We start from the raw sequence: 21,427 nt of genomic DNA, 5'->3' as shown, positions 1-21,427 counted from the left end.
GAGCTTCATGTACATGGAGGACTGTTTGAGTTTTCTGTGATACCTGGAATCATCAGTTGGACATTTTTGTTTATGTTGAACTTCTAGCGCTACACATTTTGTTTTGCCTGTTGTTACATACCCATATTTCATTGGTTGTATTAGCTGCTTATTTTTATCTTTTGTTTGGCCGCGCAGAATTTTTTGATATCCCATGTGTACACCCATATCTGACTGCCCTTACAGCTTAAGGTGGGCAGTTGGGGAATGGTAAGAACAGGACTCTGTGATGATATTGTGAACTGGGCATCCCAAAAATTGTGTGAGAAGACACAGGGCAACCATGTTGTTTTAAATTTATAAGTCCGCCATGACTTTTTTTAGCAGCTGTAACAGGACATGCATCCCCTGTAATACCAACCTTTTAGCTGCATTCCAAAACATCCTTATCAGTACATTGATGGGACACACCTCTTAAAGCGGTTGTAAACCTCTGCTGTGTGGCTTGTGAAAAAAAAATAAAATAAAATCATCTGCAAGGCAATGGTATATTGTGCCAGTATGCATCGCATACTAGCACATTATGAAATACTCACCTTGGAACAAAGCCCTCCAGTGCTGTATGGTTACAGCTGAGAGGGCTGACATGTTCCCCCATCTGTCTTCTGGGTTTGGACGCTCCGGCTATATGATTGGCAGGAGTTGCGATGACGTCAGGAGCGCGGGGAGCCCTCAGTTGCGGCACAAAGCTCTGAAGGTCCGGCAAGGTTTGCCGAACAGCGAACAGTATGCGGTGTTCGCGGCAAATTTGAAAGCTGCCAGGACACCATTAAAGTCTATGGGACACTAACTCGAAAAATCAAAAGTGCTAATTTTAAAGGCTTATATGCAAGTTTATTTTCATAAAAAGTGTTTGGGGACCTAGGTCCTGCCCCAGGGGACATGTATCAATGCAAATATTTTTTTTAAAACGGGAAGTTTTTTCGGGAGCAGTGGTTTTAAAGTGAAACAATAAAAATTAAACATTCCTTTAAATATCGTGCCTGGGGGGTGTCTATAGTATGGCTGAAAAGTGGCACATTTTTTCCGTGTTTAGAACAGTACCACAGCAAAATGACATTTCTAAAGGAAAAATTGTCATTTAAAACTGATTGCGGCTTTAATGAATTGTCGGGTCTTGGCAATATAGATAAAACTCATTGAAAAAAAGAGCATGGATTCCCCCCCCCCCCCAGTCCATCACCAGGCCCTTTAGGTCTGGTATGGATATTAAAGGGAACCCCGGACCAAGATTTAAAAAAAAAATTGCGTTTGGGTCCCCCTAAAATCCATACCAGGTCCTTCAGGTATGATATGGAAATTAAGGGGAATCCTGCGCCAAATTTTTTTTTAAAATGGCGTAGGGGTCCCCCCCAAAATCCACACCAGACATTTCAGGTCTGGTATGGATTTTAAGGGGAACCCTGTGCCAAAATTTTAAAAAATGGCATAGGGGCCCCCCAAATTCCTACCAGACCCTTATCCAAGCACGCAACCTAGCAGGCCGCAGGAAAAGAGGGGGGACGAGAGAGCACCCCTCCTCCTGAACCGTAGCAGGCCACATGCCCTCAGCATGGGGAGGGTGCTTTGGGGTCTGACCCCAAAGCACCTTGTCCCCATGTTGATGGGGACAAGGGCCTCATCCCCACAACCCTTGCCTGGTGGTTATGGAGGTATGCGGGCAGGGGGCTTATCAGAATCTGGAAGCCCCCTTTAACAAGGGGACCCCCAGATCCTAGCCTCCCCCTGTGTGAATTGGTAATGGGGTACCATTTCACAAAAAAAGTGTCAAAAATGGTAAAAAAGACAAGCGACAGCTTGGGACAAGTCCTTTATTAAAAAACAAAAAAATAAAAATGTCCCGTGACAGACCGAAAAAGAAAAGCCACAACCGACCCGCCTCCATGGGAGGCTCCCGCCGATTGACGCGTCTTCTCTGTGACATTTCTTATATAACTGAGGGTGGGGTCACCTGGTGACGTAAACGGGTGACCCCACCCCTTCTGATGCCATGGGGAAGCCATGTTTATGTCACCGGGTGGCCATTACCAATTCACACAGGGGGGGAAGGCCGGGATCTGTTAAAATAAGCCCCCCGCCCACATATCCCCACAACCACCAGGCAAGGGTTGTGGGGATGAGGCCCTTGTCCCCATCAACATGGGGACAAGGTGCTTTGGGGTCAGACCCCAAAGCACCCTCTCCATGTTGAGGGTATGTGGCCTGGTACGGTTCAGGAGGGGGGGCGCTCTCTAGCTCCCCCCTCTTTTCCAGTGGCCTGCCAGGTTGCGTGCTCAGATAAGGGTCTAGTATGGATTTTGGGGGGACCCCTATGCCATTTTTAAAAAAAAAATTGGCGCAGGGTTCCCCTTAATATTCATACCAGACCCAAAGGGCCTGGTAATGGACTGGGGGGGGAACCCATGCTCTTTTTTTCAATGAGTTTATCTATATTGCCGAGATCCGACAATTCATTACAGCCGCGATCAGTTTTACATGACAATTTTTCCTTTAGAAATGCCATTTTGCTGCGGTACTGTTCTAAACACGGGAAAAATGTGCCACTTTACAGGCATACTATAGATACCCCCCAGGCTCGATATATAAAGGAATATTTTTATTGTTTCACTTTAAGCATTAAAAAAATCACTGCTCCGAAAAAACGGCCGTTTTAAAAAAAAAAGTTTGCATTGATACATGTCCCCTGGGGCAGGACCCGGGTCCCCAAACACTTTTTATGACAATAACTTGCAAATAAGCCTTTAAAATTAGCATTTTTGATTATTCATGTTCGTGTCCCATAGACTTTAACGTTGTTCATGTGTTCCCTACCTAGAACCCATAAGCAGCTGGGGTGGAAGGATCATAGGATTTGTAGTGTATTGTTTTGTATAAAGAAGAGGAAGTTTAAAACACGTTATGTTTCTTTTTTGTGCCTTGTTAAGGAAATATCTTCACTTCCTACCCCGGTAGATGGAACAGGAAAGAAGAGAAAATCCATCAAAGTGAGGAGAATTGCTCTCTTAGACATTGGCATAGGTGTCCCTATTGGAAGACTTTCCCTCATCTATTTTTTGGATGACAACTAAAATTTTGGATGCCCCATCACTTTCTGTCTTGTGTCAATGGGAACCAATTAAAATACAGAGGGTGAACCTACAGTGTTTAGCAAGGGACATAAACAGCAATTAAAATTTGATAGAGGTTATAACCCTTCCCCACACTATCCAAAACTAAAATGAAAAAAAAAAGTTTGGGCTATACTTACACTTTAAGCTCTTTATTAGGAATGTAATGGAAACCACAGTACATCCAAGCAAAAGTTACCTTTAGGTGACTTGAAAACTAATAAAAATTGATTTCTTATTGGTCGTTACATGCTATTGCTCATCAGAGAAATGTGTACTATATTGCTTTTTGTCTGTGTATGGTCAGTATTTTTAGTTTGCCCTTGCTGCTATAAAATACTGTACTACACACCATTATTGCTCTAAAGTCTGCACATTATTGGATAATAAGTTTCATTTTTATTTCGTGCTTCAGTTATGAGTTGCCTATCACTTTCTGCATTGTAATTCCCTGCTCCTAAAATATGATATTATGAAGGAAAATGGCAAGCCGTGTTTCTGGCGATCTAATAAATAATTCTCTATGGTTATATTAGATCTAATGGTTCTGCTTCACAGCAGATGTTGAGCACTGCTTCGATAAAACTTCATTGAGAATTCTTTCTTTCCAGTAGCGGCTGTCAAAATAGGAGAAATAGTGTGTAAATCTTACTTAGCATATGAAATTACTTTACTTTGTACCTTCATGCAAAATACTTTCATAGCCTCTGGGTTAAAGAGACATTATAGACATTATGATGGAAATGTCACTGACAAGGAGAGGGCTAACACTCAGAAAGTTCAGTTGTTATTTAATCAAGGCTTGGTATTTTGGAGGGGCTATTACCCAGAGCCCCCAAGTCTGTAAGAGGCCCCCAAGTCTGTAAGGGAAATTGGGCTGGACAGTTATTTGTACCTGCTACCAACTGTCCACTTGTACTCTCTTATCCCTGACACCTATCTCCTGCACTAAAATGGCTGCAATTTATGAATAGGTCCTCCATTTCCTGGCAGCTCATATGTGACCCATTTAATGTGCACCCCTTAACTTTGATGGACATCTGGGAACAGACAATTAGAATCAAGGGGTCTGAAAACCATAAGAAAAATTGCTACTGTCAACAGGAGATCTGATTGTTCTAAATAATGTACCTGCAGTTCTTCAGGTAAGTTCTTCAGGGATACATGATGGTGTAGCAGTTTCAAATCCCACCATAAAAACTATATACGTAGACTTTGATGATATTATCCATATTTATGTGAAACAAGGTGATCTGGCTTTCTCGCCCAACTAGCGGTGTGCAATAATACCTGCAGTAGGGAAGAGCCCTTCTACTACAATAGATTTTAGAAGCCTCCAAGTCAAAATCAGGAAAGGTGGTGTTTCTGGGTCAATGCTCACAGCAATTGCCAGTACTCCAGCACTCATAAGAGACATACTGTAGTATGGTCCTGATCACATACCTTTTTCTTCAGTTGTCATCTGTCCCTCAGTTGTCATATATATACAGCTACCCCCATAAGGGGCCGCTGGATTTTGGCTCACCCTTTGCATGGACAGCTAGGCAACAGGTATTTTCAGCAAGCACACTGTAGTCAGAAAAACAGTTAAATGAATTTGTTTTGTTTTAGTTTATTAGGGGAATTAACTTGGATGGATTTAGGGTGGTATGGGATGCCCAAAACTGTGGTAAAGTAGAAAATTGGGACATATAGTAACTGTCTTTGACTTCTTGCAAAGATCACAAGACTGTGTTCCCGTAGGAAAAGTTGTACAGCCTGATTGGCTAAGATAAACTTCACTAATGATTGTAGGTACTCTATTTTCCAAATGTCAAAGCACCTGGCTCCAACTTGGGACCCCCAAGTAGAGGTGTATGGCAGCTGTAGTAGACTAAGTAGCTTTGAGCTGTCCCTTACAGATAGCTAGTTGGGTTTTGCACCTGGCTGCTTCTCCTCTAAAGGCTTTGGGGTGTAGAAAATTTGAGGTTACTCACTCTTTGTAAAGATCCTGTAGCACATGTGGTTAATTCTGAACAGGCCTCCTGCTGGACAGGTCCCAATGACTCTCAGGGTGACTCAGCTAAGCCCAACTGATGCTGGAGGGTGTGAGGATTCCTCTGCTGCTTTCTCTCTCTCTCTCTCCTCTTTGGCACCCCCCAGTACAGGGGTCCCCTCCAGGCCTCTGGATCCTGGACTCTGCTCCCACATGGCCAGGCTCCAGAATACATAAGGGCTATCTCTCCACCTTCTGAGTTGTCCTCACCCAGGGATTGGAAGAGACATCATAATAATTCAGACATCATGTCTGCTCTTTTGCCCTCTAAGTTCTAGAACTCTCCAGAAGCGTCCAAAAGCCAAGGGGAAGTGACATAGATTCAGTCCTTGGAGCTCTGCTAAACTAACTCTAAAAAAATGAAGCATTGTTTCTCTGGCTACAGCAGGAGCCCACTAAATTTACCTACTGTACACTGGGGGTACTACACCAACAATCTAAATTGTGAATATCATAATAATCAGCACCACTATCATCATCTTCTCCATCATTATGGAGGTCATCTGATTAATGACAACTTTTAAAGGCACTGTATTTTCTTGCAGTCTGGTATGGTTTGTACTTAACACTTATTGTATTTTCTTTCACCTTCTTTACTATGCATCATTGAGCCAATTCTAGCTAATGTGTTTTGCAAGGTTTTTCAGGTTTGAAGATGTTAAAAAGCACTTGACCTGCCAACAGCTGTGATAAAAATGTGTTATAGCCTCTGGTTAATTTACAGAGATCTTACACAGATCTATATTTAATAGATTTTAAAAAATGGTGTCTGAGAAACTGAAGTGCTTCTATTGTAATAAAATGTGATTTTACAAGTAGGATTCAGAGCAGAATGGCAGCTTGTTTTACCGTATATAGTATCAGGCTCTAAGCACTGTCCCCATAATGTAGAATAAACACATACAGAGTGACTATAGACTTTTGTTTGACATTACTAGAGTGAAAATTCGTATGAAAATTCATAGTAAAATCTGTATGAAAATTATCTGTACATTCACAGGTCATTTCAAAGTAATTAAATTTTTTTTTTGCTTTTAACATTCAATTTTGGAATTAATGGATGTTATCAAATGAAAACCACATACACTGTTAGAAATTCGTACATTCGAGAAAAATTTTCCATCCTGCTCCTTAAAATTTTCTCATCACTTCTGTGGAAAACAAATGTTGATTTAACTTCACTAATGTTTAGATGAACAAACTTTCTTACAATGAGAAATGTTGAACAAAATTTTACTAGTGTCTTCCCAGCTTAAGGGATTGTGGATACTTTGGCTTTCAATTTAACTTCAATCTTAAAAAACAATGGATTTCAACTCAAACAAAAGACCAGACAACTGCGGTCCCTTTTTGTAGTCAAATGCTCATAGTAGCCACTTATTAAAAATAACACAAGTAAAAATTAGGTGCAAAAACGCATTATCAGAACAGAACAACAAAAATATACTGGCCTCCTTATAGGTCTAAGGTCTTTGAAGGCACATATAATTAAAATTGCTGCCACAAAATTTCATGTCAAGGCCCCCAACTGCTACTACACTGTCTTGTGGACAGTTTACCACCAATGTACCCCAGATACTGCCTAGTAACCACTACCACTTTACCAAAGTAATGTACATGTAGAAAGACCACTCAAAACTGATAAGGACCCAATCGATTGTTGTCAACATTTTACCAGAGAGCACCTCCTTCAAATACCCTGAGACCCTTGTCACAAATGCACAAGCACGAAACCTTTTGCCCTCCAAATTCTGATAGTACATTAGATGCCATCTTGTATGCCTAGGAACCACATGCTGATACCCTCTGTATCAAAACACGGGATAACTAATATGAGCATGTTAAAAAAGATTATTACCATCATACCCAAATTTTTTTTTCCATCAAGGAACTTAAGTTTAATAAACAAAGTGTAATCAATAGTGCCAACTTTATTCTGTAGTTTGCTTCTCTTTTATAAAGGCCATAGAATGATGCTTATAATAATATATAATCGCTTAGGGAAAAAGGTGGAGAGAGGGCTAAAAATTTGTTTTTTTGTAAATATCACTTTTGCTTTAATACATGGTACAGCATAAGCAGGTTTAGGGCATCTCCATGCATGTTATTTAAAATAATTTTTCATGTTGCCCTTTATGACTTTTCAAAAGTGATCTTCCCTGCTTAACAGTATATTTTTAACATTTTAGTTTGCATTAATACATGTTTCCCCTGGCAATGCCCAGGCTCATCTTGCCCTTTGTTTGACAATCCCTTGCCTAATAGCTTTAAAATGGTCAAATTACATTTGCAGGATTTGTACCCCAAAGACTTCAATAGGGTTTGGGGAATGTTTGCAATTTCCAAACAGTTTTTTTAACTGTTATGTGAGTTTCCCTCAAATCAAACACAGGCTCAATTGGCTCATTGCTAATAGGGAGTACTACACTAGAAAAAACAACAGTTACAGTACTACTGAGTACCAGATTCAAACTTATGAATTCAGCTTAGAAAATAGGAATACCTCAATCTGTAATGTTAATACAAACAAACACAAAGGACACATGAAAATATATATGGGGAGAGCAAATTGGAGTTTTTCCTGCTTTTGAATAAGGCAAGGTTATCTTGACTCGGGTGATGTCCTCTTTAAAACAAGATTTTCAGTTGTCCCTGTATGGCATCATTTTCCCCAATACATATAGAGTCAGCTAAAACTGTGAACTGGAGGGCTGGGGCTTAAAGTCAGGGGCTAGTTTTAGTATCAACATGAAAAGCAGCATGAACAAAGAATGCTCCTGCTCTACCTATCCAGCAGGAATACCCATTTTAAATGAGTAAATCAGCAGATTACACCTTGGTCAGAAGTGGACACAGTATTATCTAGATGCCATTGCAAGGACCTTCATATATGTAATGAGTAGTGGCGGCTGGTAGTTTTTTTATGGGGGGAGCGGCAAACACCCCCCCCCCCCCCCAAGCGGCCAGCAGCATCTCAAAACCTCCACCCCAGTCAGTCCAGCACTTACCCCATCTAGGTGGGTAGCGGGTGGCTGGCAGCATGCAGCAGCTCCACGTTCTCTGCTCCATTGGCAGCTTCCAGCGTGCATTTCCTCCTCCTAGGCATCCAATAGGATCATCTGTCCTTTCAGCCAATTGGGTGACAGGTGTCAAAACCCGCTCCCTAATTGGCCGGGAGAAGGATCATTGTTACAATAGCGAATAATCATTCGCTGTTATAACACACCTGGGTGGGCTGTGAGCGCATTCCCTACCCTATTTTGAAGCCTATTAGAGCCTCTGGCTCTAATCAGTGCTTCAAAAACACACCCACCCTGCATTGGAATCCATGCATCCAGCGTCCTGAAAGGGGTTGGATGCATGGATAGGGGAGGCGGTAGCGACGGATGGGGGCGGCGCCCGTGTGCCCTAATAGAAGGGCTGCCCATGGTAGTGAATGTGTACTGGCACTAGTACAGTTGAATTTTCTAGACATCCACAGGTGCAAAGTAGCAGATGTGCGGGTGTGTGCCTGTGCATAACTGTGACCTTGGCCTGTCTCTGGATTTGCTCTGTTTCCTGTTCATCTTCTAAATTCAACGTTGCTGACCCCTGTTTGTACCCTGATGATTCTCTGCCTGCCGTCTATGCCTGTATCTGACCGTCTGATGCTGACCTGGCTTGTCTGACCTTACATCCAGTTATTCTCCAGCTCTACTCTGCATGCAACCTGGCCCATGCTGCTAATTATTCTTCTGTTGAGTGTTACCAGTCCTGCTGCACCAGCCACCTGCTATCTGCCCATCAAGCATCTGCTGCCTGCTGTCTGTCTAGACCGGGATCTGCTGTCATCTGCTGTTCCAGTGATCTGATCTGCTTTTGGCAACGCACCTGCTGCCTACTGCTGCGGCTGATGGAACATCTTACAGGCACTCATACCTTGCCGTGGCCACTGTCACAACATTAGTGGTCTCAGAGCCGGGGCTGTACAAGAGGCCTCCCGTCACATGTCTGGCTCTGCCACAAGCTACCTGACAGTGTGTTTTAAGTATTTTTTTGGTCTGCAGGGAGCAGTTAGATTGTATCCACCCTGAGTGTTCCTTTACTGCAGAATGTGTCTGAGCACACGTTGTTCTCTGCTTCTGCAAAATGCAGTTGAGTATGCTCCAGCAGTCTTTGCCAAAAGGACTAACAAGCTGAATTATAAACATTTTTCAGCCCAGCCAATCACTAACGAGGGTGCCCAGTGCTCTGAGTTAGAGAGGTAAGAACTATTTGGGACAACCCCTTTAAAGTGCTCTCTCCCCCCTGAGCTTCTGCCCAGAGGGGTTGTGTGTTGGAAGATTTTCCCCTTCTGGGAGATTACGATGCTGGTATACCTAATGATTGAAAGTACAAGTGGTGAGTGACTGGCTTAGGAGAACATTAAACACAAGAACCTTCTCACATGTTGTCCCATAGGAAAGTGCTACCAAGATACCACTTGAGCCTTGGTCTCTAAGGAGATGCAGTCCAGCAGGGTTGCCACAAGCCAGCCCGTGAGAGCAGAGGGAATATCTTGAAAAAAACAACATTAAACCTTTTTTTGAGACAGTATACGTTTGGAATACCCTGAGTTTCTCACCCCTCCTTCCCATTTTTTGCAAATTTGAAAAATAATTGTCCAGTTTTTCTACAAAGTGACTGGTGGCTATGTTTTTCTTTACTAATACTCTGGAAAAAAACATCCTTAAGGTCTTTGCCTAGAAATTACAGCAAAGTTCATTGACTGGCACAGGTCAATGTGGTCTATTATGTCATCTAGAGGTCATTCACCAGAGTAACTATCATTACATCAGTATATTTCATTCTTACACCTCGTTTCAATATGCATAAAGTTCAGAGTTTCTCAAGAGTTAAAATTCACAGAAAGGGATTTGCTTTGAACTGGGCATAAAATCTCAGAAATATTTTAAATGAAAACTATACAGCAACAACAGATTTGACCCTAAACACATCAATGGTGATATTATGCATAGAAAGGGCCTTTTGATATGTGTATTTCAGAGTGTGTCGAACGCAGGGATGTACATTATATAACAGCTCCCTCTTCCATTATTAGCTGCTGTTGGTAAGCACATGCCCCAGTTCTGTCATCTTTTCAAATCTTCTAACAACCCCAGATGTTAATGGTATTCTCACTTAAACACAGTGTATGCCAGCTCTGCTGAGACTGCATTAATTACAGAGAGAAAAGCCTGGTGTGCTTCTCATTTCTCTATAAGTTCCATGTGCTAAGCAAATATTCTTTCATAACACAGCAGCTGAAAATAGGGTAAAAGCCTCTAAGGTCCTGATAGGTGGAGGAAACTATCAGGGCTGGCATACAAGACCATAAACACCAACCGAATTGTACAGTGCACTATATGGATCTTCTTATAAGAGCTATAACTGCAATCTATTGGGAACTTAAAAAATAGTGCATTTAATTTCAAAACTAAGCATACGGAACAAACAGTAACTAGTCAGGTTATGCTGAGCAGGTAGAAGAATAGAAAGAAACCATCACTAAAGAATACAATATTGCCTTCTTAAAACAAAAATTATATTTGTGGTACTTTGTTCTATCGAAAATAAAAAAAAGCAGCCACCACATCTGAGGACCTTTGTGATGGAACCACTTTGGCACCCGCTTGGATGTTTCCTTCTGCCAAACAGTGTCTCCTGCCCTCCAAACCATTCCGAGCAGACCGAGAGCCAATACCAGCCCCTTTTACCCTAAACATCGTACACATACAAGATGTTGGGATAGAACCAAAAGAATGACTGTTTATTGAAACTCTTGAGGATATTAGCATGACAATGCAAACTTCAAACATCAATCCAATTAACAGCTAACAACAGTTATCTCAATTAAACAGTAATCAAGTAATAAAATCTAAGCAGCGTAAGGAAGGGGAGATCGCCCGACGCGTTTCGACCAAGGGGGTCTTCATTGCCCCTGTTGAAGACCCCCTTGGTCGAAACGCGTCGGCCGATCTCCCCTTCCTTACGCTGCTTAGATTTTATTTTAATTGTGATCACTTTTATCCATTTTTTGTATGGTATTTTTAGAAATAAAAATCCCTGGTTTACCTGCACTATGCAGAAGCTTTTTATTTTTTATTTGCATATTATCCCGATGCAAGAAACTGCCTTCCAGTAGCCCTACTTCCATCACGGGGTCTGGATCAAATCTGTCCCCGGCTTCTCCTTGGAACACATCCTTGAGGTCTATTGGCTGATATCCAGTTGGCGGCCCTTCCTGATGTTTCTTCACCCCACCAGAGAAGTCAAGAAGGGAGACAGAGGTTCCACCGTTCCGGATATCGTTTTCCAGCCTAGGTTTGGCTCCATGCACCATTGACTCCATGTCATATGACAGTGGAGTCCACGTCATCTGGTAAGAGTACCCATCTTATCTTACTTCCTGATGTTTTCATTCTGATGCCCCATATCGAGATGTTGGTTTACAGCTACGGAAGTTCTGTACCCCGTTGTTGACTCAGTCACAGATCCACATCATGCACCATTGACTTTATTTTCTAGTTTCACATCATTTTTTGGTCCATACCAGTTCCTCTTAATAATTTGAGTTTGGAATCATCCATTTACCATATGTGGACACTTTATACTGTGTTTGTTCATTTCATTTCACTTATGGTTTTTGCACATATGCTTTACTGTTCAGTACAGCATCTCTTACTTAATTGTTTCACTACACTCTACTTAATGATTGAAAGTAGATGTGGTGATTGACTAGTTGTGGACAAATTTAAACAACGAACCTTCTCATTTGTTCTCTCATAGGAAATGAACCAAGACACCACTTGAGCCTTGGTCTCTAAGGGACTGCAGTTCAGTAGATCTGCCCCCAGCCAGCAAAGCCTGGTTAGCAGATGGAATACCTTGAAATACTTAGAAGTCAACCTGTATTTGTGTGTTTGGAGTGCTCTAAATTCCTTACCTTTCTTCCCATTTTTTCACAGTTCTGAAAATAACAATTGTCCAAAATGGCTACAAAATGACTGGTGCCCATTTTGATTTTTACTAACACTCTGGAGAAAACCCAGGCCTATTTTTGTGCCCAGATACTACAGTAAAGTTAGTAGACTGGCATAGCTCAGTGTGGTCTATTATGTCATCTATTATGTGGTCTATTATGTCATCACTACAAGAAGACAAAATGTAATCACCAAATACAGGGGTTTTAGAAACACTGAATTGAAAAAAATAAAGGGCTCATTCACTTCGGTTCCCTGGCCCATACAGTGTGAATGAACGTTTTGCTGGAGCCGCCTGTTACTCTATGAGGATGCAGCGGCTGTACTAACACAGTCACAGGTCATAATTCATGTGCAGGTGTGGGTGAGTGGCCCAAATACATATTGTCAGTGTTTGGAGGCCATACGCCTGCATCCACATGCCTGTCAAATTAGGACTTTTGGCTGTGTTCATACAACTGGTGCATCACCATGCCTACACACAGCTCCAGACACATGTAAAAAAAACACTGATTTACACTTTACAGGCCACAGCACCCATATGAATGAGCCCCAAGACCCCCCCCCCCCGGTTAAATGCTCAGAAATACAGTTAAATGCTCAGAATGTGATTGTGATAGGCACATATCAGACTTACATCAAGGCCCCATTAAACAGGACTGTAGAACCACAGCATACTGTGGCAGATCATGGCAGGGATAGCTACAATGACAATGACATCAAAATCATGCTTCTACTGGGAAGAGAAAGGTAAAACAACTCACAAGTGATCTTCTTACCAGTCCTTTACGCTCAAAAGAGTGACTTAGGCTGGTGTGTTATAGGCCTTACTCAAAAAAAATGTGTGTGCTCTGAACTGTTGTTAAGAGAATTTGACACCCCTCATCTCTCAAAATGTATTCTATGAGAACTCGAAGGAGATACCAACTCCGACAATATAACTTCTCATAAGAGAATCATCTTACAGCAGCACTAGTAAAAAAAATTGCTCAGGCTGCTACTGAAACAGTGAGACTGAACCGGTGATCAAGAATCTACGAATACCAAGGTCCTATACAACAATATTGATGTTCTTCAGTTCATGGACTGTGTAACTATTGACTTTAAATCACGAATCACAATCTACAGTATGTGTAGCATAGGAAGGTTTCCCCAGGGGGCTTTAAAACAGCAATGCAGGCAATTCAGAAATTAATTATATAAAAGTATTTTATTGGAAACATGTAGGGTCAATAGCATGTTGCCGTGACATACAGTATAATCTGGTTAGGGGATAACAAACACATTTCACATTTACAGAAAACAAACATAAAGTTACAGCATTACATGTCATTGGTCTGTTGTGACGATGCTCCAACGTGTTTAGACCCATGTGGTCTTCTTCAGGGGTAGGTTTTCTATAAAAAGATATATTTAGTATCTCAAAAGAAGGAGATATTCCAACATGTATTCAATTGTTATAAATATATTTAAGGTATAGTTACCACTGAAACCGTTGGATGATTCCCGAGGGTCCATACCCCATTTATGTCCCAAAGGCGGGAAGGATCGATCCGATGCGACTTGCAAGCAGTCACGTTGAGGACACCCTCAGAGGATAAGGGAGGCCAACACCTGCAGCAAATTCCCAATGATATCAGTGCATCAAAAGAGGATTCAAAAAAGTCCTAACTTATTACAAAATGTCAGATGGATTCCAATTGTTCATTAATGTCTGTCTCCTTTATGAAGATCTGGAACACCAAATGCCAAACAGATTCCATATGTTTGTTAGGTATTAAGATGGTCATATATTGTTATAGTAATTAGTTTGTATTAATAGGATAAAGTGTATATGTGTTGTTCTGACAATAGTATGTTTTGTGTGAAAGGGGAAAAAAAAAAGTGATGTGAAGGGTATGAGATGAGTGGATGCGTTATGTGGGGATAGATGAGGAAGAGGAATGGAGTGAGTGCAAAGTGAAATAAACGAGGGGACAAAAACATGTGGGGCATGAGTGGTGGTGTGAGAAGTGAAAGGGTGCTGGAACCTACAGAGTATGAAGTGAGAAAGGTGTATAACATGCTGAAAAAAAAAAAAAAATTATGAAGAACATATAAAAGAAAAAGCTGATGAGGAGGTGTATGAGGGGAGGAAAGGCCCAAAAAGACAGTCCAAGTATGCAGGAGTATAAGTGATGTAGTGAAAGGGGTGCAGGCGCACAACCTATAGATATGGTCTGACAACATAAGCCTAAAGCCGCGTACGCAGGAGCAGAATGTCCAACAGAAAATGTCCGACGGAAGCTTTTCATCATCTATTCCGATCGTGTGTGTGCCTCATCTGACTTTTTCTTTCGAAAATTCTGAAGGACCTAGAAATGGAACATGTTCTAAATATTTCCGACGGAACCAATTCCTATCAAGAAAACCGATCGTCTGTATGCTGTTCCGACATACCAAAAACGACGCATGCTCTGAAGCAAGTACGAGAAGGAAGCTATTGGCTACTGGCTATTGAACTTTCTTTTTCTAGTCCCGTCGTAAGTGTTGTACATCACCGTGTTCTGGACGGTTGGACTTTGGTCGGACTTTGGGTTGACCGTGTGTAGGCAAGACCGCTTGAATGGAATTCCGTCAGAGTTCCGTTGGGGAAACCTTCGAAGTTTATTTCGACGGCAAAACCGGTCGTGTGTACGTGGCATAAGTGTATATATAAATGCTATAAAACATAAATTGACTAAGATGGAGTGCCTAACTTCAACTATATGAGCCAGAGATTCAATAAACAGAAGCAAAGATGCAATAATATTGTATTTAATATTTAACGTATTTTCAGCTTTCAGCGTTCTCGCAATTTCAATGACAATTGCGCGGTCATGCTACGCTGTACCCAAATGAAGTTTTTATCATTTTGTTCGCACACATAGAGCTTTCTTTTGGTGGTATTTATTCATGAATCTGGTATTTATTTTTTGCGATATAAGCGGAAAAAAAACGAAAATTTGGAAAAAAAACAATATTTTCTTCTTTCTGTTTTAAAAGAAATCCAATAAAATCAAATTTTGTCATAAATTTAAGCCAAAATGTATTCTGCTACATGTTTTTGGTAAAAAATTTCCGTTAAGTGTATAATTATTGGTTCATGTGATCACAGACAGATGTAAGCAAATGATCATGTACAGATGTGCACAGGTGATCACGGACATATGTGTGCAGATAAACACTGGGACATGTGATTATAGTGGGACATATGTGGGGGACAGGTGTTTTTATTATTTGGGGACATGTGTTTTGGGGATATGTGTTTTGGGGATATGTGTGTTTTACATTGTGTGATGACACTAGGTTGGTGATCAGTGAGTAAAAAGCTGTAAAAAACAGCTCATACTCACTGATCACCAGCCGGCTGCAGCGATCCCCTCTCCTCTCCTCACCGACAACGTCTGTGTGAGGAGAGGAGAGCCGATTGCCTAGCAACCGGCTCTGTGTTTACATCACATGACGGCTGTGATTGGACAGGGCCGTCATGGGATCAGGAGGGCCAATCACAGAGCCCTCCTGCCAATCGGAGATGTGCCGTGTCCAGGTGACACGAGCGCATCGGGATCATGCTGCTGCGCAGGAACGTGCACGCGATCCCCCTCCTTCTGAGGGACGTTCCTGAACGTCCACTGAGAAGGAGAGAGTGCCCACACGGCCGTTTATGTACATTGGCCGGGTGGGAAGTAGTTAAAGAAGGTAACCTGAAAAGGCAAATTGGGAATCAATCATAATTGCATGAAGTACTTACATGGAGCCATTTGTGTGGAATGACTGTAGGTTCAGGAGTGTATGGGATCCTGTCTTGATCCACATGCAGCCTAAGGTTATTTATAGGGCTTCCTGAATTCCACTTATAGGCTGCAGGCGCCGACCACTCCTTCCACCTCCAACTGAGGAAACCCTCAGAGGGTAGGGGAGGCCAACACCTGCAGCAAATTCCCAATGATATCAATGCATCAAAAGGGGATTCCAAAAAGTCCTAACATATCAAAATGTCAAACGAATTCCAATTGTTTATTATTAATATATGTCTCCTTTATGAAGATTGTATTACATTTACAACATTAGATGTTGTTTTAAAGCCAAAATGGGGCTACCTTTCTATGCTACACAAATTGTTTTTGGGGGTGTGCAGCTGCTGTACCTCTCCTGTACGTGTCATTCCTTTTTTTTGCCACAATCTACAGTAATTCAGTATATACTACAAAGTTGCTCACAGAGAACTAGTTGCAACATCAGGCTATTCATGTCATCAATGAAACTACACCCAAGAACTGCAGAAATGCAATGTGCTTCCACTTGGTTCTTAAAGAGAGATCCAAAGACTTTAATTCTACGATTCTGCAACAGAGTCTTGACTTAAGCTGCAATTCAGCTACAGGCTTGTCCATTAAGACCCAAGCTCCTACAGTTGACAGCACAAGTAACCTTTCCAACCAGGAACAGTAAAAGGTGCAAAAAACCCATTGGCATCTTCTACACTAATCATCATTCAAGAATGTCCTTCACTTCACAAGCTGGAAGCAAAGCCTTTTAAGGATGGATGTGTCAAGAAGTTCCTACAACCACAGAGAACTACAGAGAAAATATCCTACTTACATGGATAGGAGAAACAGCAAGTATTCCCACCTTTGGAGCAGTTACTTGATGCCCTCAGGGACAACAATGCCAAAATCATTCAGGATGTGTCAAGCTCGGGTCACTGCGGCTCATCAGAGACATCATCTCATCTATATGGACTTATGTACACTGTATATGTTTTACCAGTTTTTTATCTTTTTTTTGCATGTAGTTGCTTTACTAATAATAGCGGTATCTACCAATGGAGAGTGGTATCATTAGTGTGCTTATTTCTGTGCACTTCGTTTCCACTCCTGTTTTTTTATATAATAAAATGTATCATATAAATTATAAGGGACATTTACACATTATTCATTGCCAACATAAACTATGAAAAGGAGCCTGAAAAGTCTAGTTACAAGGAAAGCACTTTGTAAAGAATACAGTATAGTTTGTGATTTGTTTTTTTTTAACCAAATAGACAAAAGAACAGGGAATACAAAACAGAAAGAATGGTTCTGTGCAAATTCCATGAAACTGAATCATCAAAACATTCATACAATAAAGAAGGCTCATCACAATTTTTTATGTTGTTTTGTTCATAAAAACAAAACCTATTAAACCGGTGATTAAGAATCTACAAATACCAAGGTCCTGTACAACAATACTGATGTTCATCAGTTCATGGACTGTGTAACTAGACTCTAAATCACTAATCACAATCTAAATCAGTAGATACTACAGAGTTGCTCACAGAGGACTAGTTGCAACCTCAGGCTAGTCATGTTATCAATGAAACTACACCTAAGAACTACGGAAAAGTAAGGTCCTTCCACTTGGTTCTTAAAGAAAGATCCAAACACTTTGATTCTACGATCCTGCAACAGAGTCTTAACTTAAAGTGGAGGTTCACACAAAAATGGACCCTCCCCCCCTCCGGTGTCACATTTGGCACCTTTCAGGGGGGAGGGAGGTGTATAATACAGGTATTTGCACCTACTTCTGGGCATAGACTCCTGCGGGAGTCTACACCTCTTCCCGTCCCCCCCCCCCCCCGCTGTCTGCTGGGAAACACACGGATCCCAGAGACAGCAGGGACCATCCGGATTTTGCAGCACGACTCGCGCATGCGCAGTAGGAAACCAGGCTGTGAAGCCGCAAGGCTTCACTTCCTGATTCCCTTACCGAAGATGGCGGCGGAGCACCCGAGAGCCAAGCGGCAGATCGGCTTCGGGTGCAGACATCGCGGGCTCCCTGGACAGGTAAGTGTCCTTGTTTTAAAAGTCAGCAGCTGCAGTATTTGTAGCTGCTGACTTTTAAAAAAAAAAATTTCGTGGGACTTCTGCTTTAAGCTGCAATTCAGCTACAGGCTTGTCTATTAAGACCCGAGCTCCTACAGTTGACAGCACAAGTAACCTTGTGCTTAAGGTTTGTGCATGCATGTAGGTGTTGGTATAGACGAAAGCTTCATACAGAGATCAAGCATTCACAGGAGGCTCGGCAGGAGACCCATACCCCATATATTATCAAATTCAGTGGGACAATCCCTGGCATTTTAAGTTATCCAATAAAAAATGTAGCACCTTGTTAATTAGGCGTTTCCATAAATTGATGTCCAAGGCCACAGTGGATGTTCAATTCAGTACTATAGTTTTCCGGGTAAAGAAAAACAAGAGGCGTTGGAAGGATTTTCTTGATATACTGAGCTCTATGTCTCCCAAAAACGCCAAATAACAACCATATTGGGTTGCAAGTTGTAGTAGATGTTTTATAATTTTTTAACTAAGTGTGAGCTGCCAGTTCATTCCAGGCTACCTAAGTTTACACCAAATTTAGCTTGTTCTGTAATTTGGCAAACGGCCAAACTAAATTGGGTATTCGGTTGTGTTGAACCTCTGGTGGCAATAGGGAGTGACACATTTAGTGGCGGTTTTACTACTGCTGCTAAATGTGACAGCTCCCCAACAGGCTGATTGTCAGGAAGTCGGAAGCTGCTAGTGTCCTAACAAACATGACTCAGCCCTGCTAGGCCCATTCAGTTGTCAGATTCCAGGTTGACAGTGAAATGTGTAGCACTATCCTCACAGGAGCTGCTTAGTAGATTGGGTTCTCTGTTCTTTTGTTGCGACTCTATGAATGACCTCAACCCCTCTGACACACCAGGTTAAGGAAAGAGGGTATTTCACTATTATTAAGAGCTCAATTATAAATATCCCGTGTAGGGCTGAAACAACTAATTGACATAATCAAGCCACCTGGTTATGACAAGGGAGTCTGTCATACATAATATTATATTACAGTCCTGTCTGAAAATCTGCAAAACAGAATTTTAAATCTTTTTAATATACAGTACAGAATGGCTACTTGGTAACTGCTGTCCCTGTACAAGCAGCTAGGTAGATCTACACTATATTGTCAAAAGTATTGGAACACTGGTCTTTATACTCACATAAACGTTAATAGCATCCCGGTCTTAGTCTATAGCGTTACATATTGAGTTGGTCCACCGTTTGCAGCTACAACAGCTTAAAGTCTTCTGGGAAGGCTGTCCACAAGGTTTAGGAGAGTATCTATGGGAATGTTTGACCATTCTTCCAGAAGCGCATTTGTGAGTTTGGGCACTGATGTTGAACGAGAAGTTCTGGCTCGCAGTCTACGCTCTAATTCATTCTAAAGGTGTTGTGCGATTAATCGAAAAAATATTTGGCCAACTAATCGATTATGAAAATAATCGTTAGTTGCATGCCTAAATCTGTGTACTCTATGGTTAGGTATCAGGAAGCAAACACCAGACGAGTTAGTGAACAAGGAATGCAATATATTGTTACGCATAGATGGCAGCATGTACATAAATTAATAGGTAGAGAGCAGGTCTAACAAAATGTTCTAGACAATGAAATCACTATATCATAGCAACCTAGAATGGGGATCCGTATAGTTGGATTGATCTGTGCCTGGCAATCTACAAATCAACATTAAGCATAGATAACAGTAGACTATGCCATAGACAATGGCATAGATAACAGTAACAGCAATGGTGATTAACACTCCAATAGCTTTTTTGCAACCAGTAGACTATAGCTGTTTAGAGTACACTCTGTATGAATGGCTACGCTAGGATACAGAACTCCATACAGAGGTACTTCTTACTTCAGGAAGCAAGTAAAGTTCTTGTAGAGCAGCTATCTGAGGAGACAGTCCTCTTCAGCTGGCTAGTGTTGGGGCCCGGTCTTTATGGTATTGCAAATAAGTACAGTCCCAGTAAAGTCTGCATGTAGTAGTAAAGTCTGCTAGCTAGATGACCAGTCTCTGTGTGCTCAGCCTCTGCTAGCAGCAACAGGTCGATGGCAGCAGTGTCCTCTGACCACTCCTAGAGCTACAGTCTCATTAGTTCTGCTGTCCAGGTGTTAGCCCGCTCCTCGACTCACCCAGAGTGACTCCGCTCCTCAGAAGTAGTCATTCTCCTATCTGTAGCTTGGGCTGTAGGCTTGTGGCAGGCTGGCATATACCCAGGAGTATAAATGTGCACACTTCAGTCCCCCTTGCAGCATGAAGAAGTCACCCGGTTGGCAGCCCAGGATAATACAGATCTCTCTTCTCTTCCTAACAGTCTCTTCATGGGAACTGTAGTCAATAGTTCACTGACTTCTGCAGCATAACTTCTTTCCTGATGTTCACTGCAGTCTTTAAGTCTCTTGAGCTCGTTTTGCTTGCCAGCTCCCCCTGCTGAGTGGAGTCAAAATAGTGCTAACCAATTAGGCTAATAATCTGGGAGGGGGAACATAGAGAGCAACTGTAGCACACTGTCCTAAACTTGTTATCTTGTCTCTCTAGTCAAGCACCTGGCTACAAATGTAAAAAAGGGGAGGAGAAGTGAACAAAAAAAGAGTCCCTCATTTTCATACCAGGCCTTCAGGTCTGGATTGATTTTTAGGGGGACAACACACAAAAGAAGAAAAAAAGTGAGTTCTCCCCCAAAATCCACACCAGACACTTACCTGCGCATCCAGCCTAGCAGGTCAGGAAAGGCTGAGGGATGAACATGTGGCTCTTTCCCTCCTGAACCACACAAGGCAACATGTCCTCAACATGGAGGGCAACTTGCCAGGGGAGACCTCTTATCTCTGAAAGGGACTTCCAGATTCCAAAAAGCCCCCTGCCTACAGACCCCCACAACCACCAGACTAGGTTTGCAGGATAGAAACCCTTTTCCTCATCAACATGAATACAAGGTGCTTTGCTAAGTACTTCGGTACCCCCAAATTGAGGGCATGTGGCCTATTATTTTTGGGGCACATGCTTGTCCCTTCACATCCTTTCCTGGCCTGCAAAGGCTGCATATTCAAGTATGTCTTATATGGATTTTGGGGGGGGGTCACTTTTTTACCTTTTTTTGGTATGGAAGTTGGAGGGAGCACAGGCCATTTTTGTTGCTTTTTTGTTGTCATGGGGTCTTCCTTAACAGTCATACCAGAAACACATCAAGGATAAGAGTCTGGTATCTATTTTTAGGGGACTGGTATAAATGAAGGGAATCCTTAACAATTTATTTACAAACAGAAGGAAGCAGTCAAAGCTGTAATTTACCAGCAGTTTATTTTTCTTAGTAAATATTGCTGTAGTAGGTTGTACACATCGTATATATGCCCTATTTTATAGGC

Source organism: Aquarana catesbeiana, linkage group LG11 (assembly GCF_042186555.1).
Source record: "Aquarana catesbeiana isolate 2022-GZ linkage group LG11, ASM4218655v1, whole genome shotgun sequence".
In the NCBI taxonomy this organism is placed as follows: Eukaryota; Metazoa; Chordata; class Amphibia; order Anura; family Ranidae; genus Aquarana; species Aquarana catesbeiana.
The sequence above is the reverse complement of the archived record's forward strand: the minus strand, read 5'-3'. Positions refer to the sequence as shown.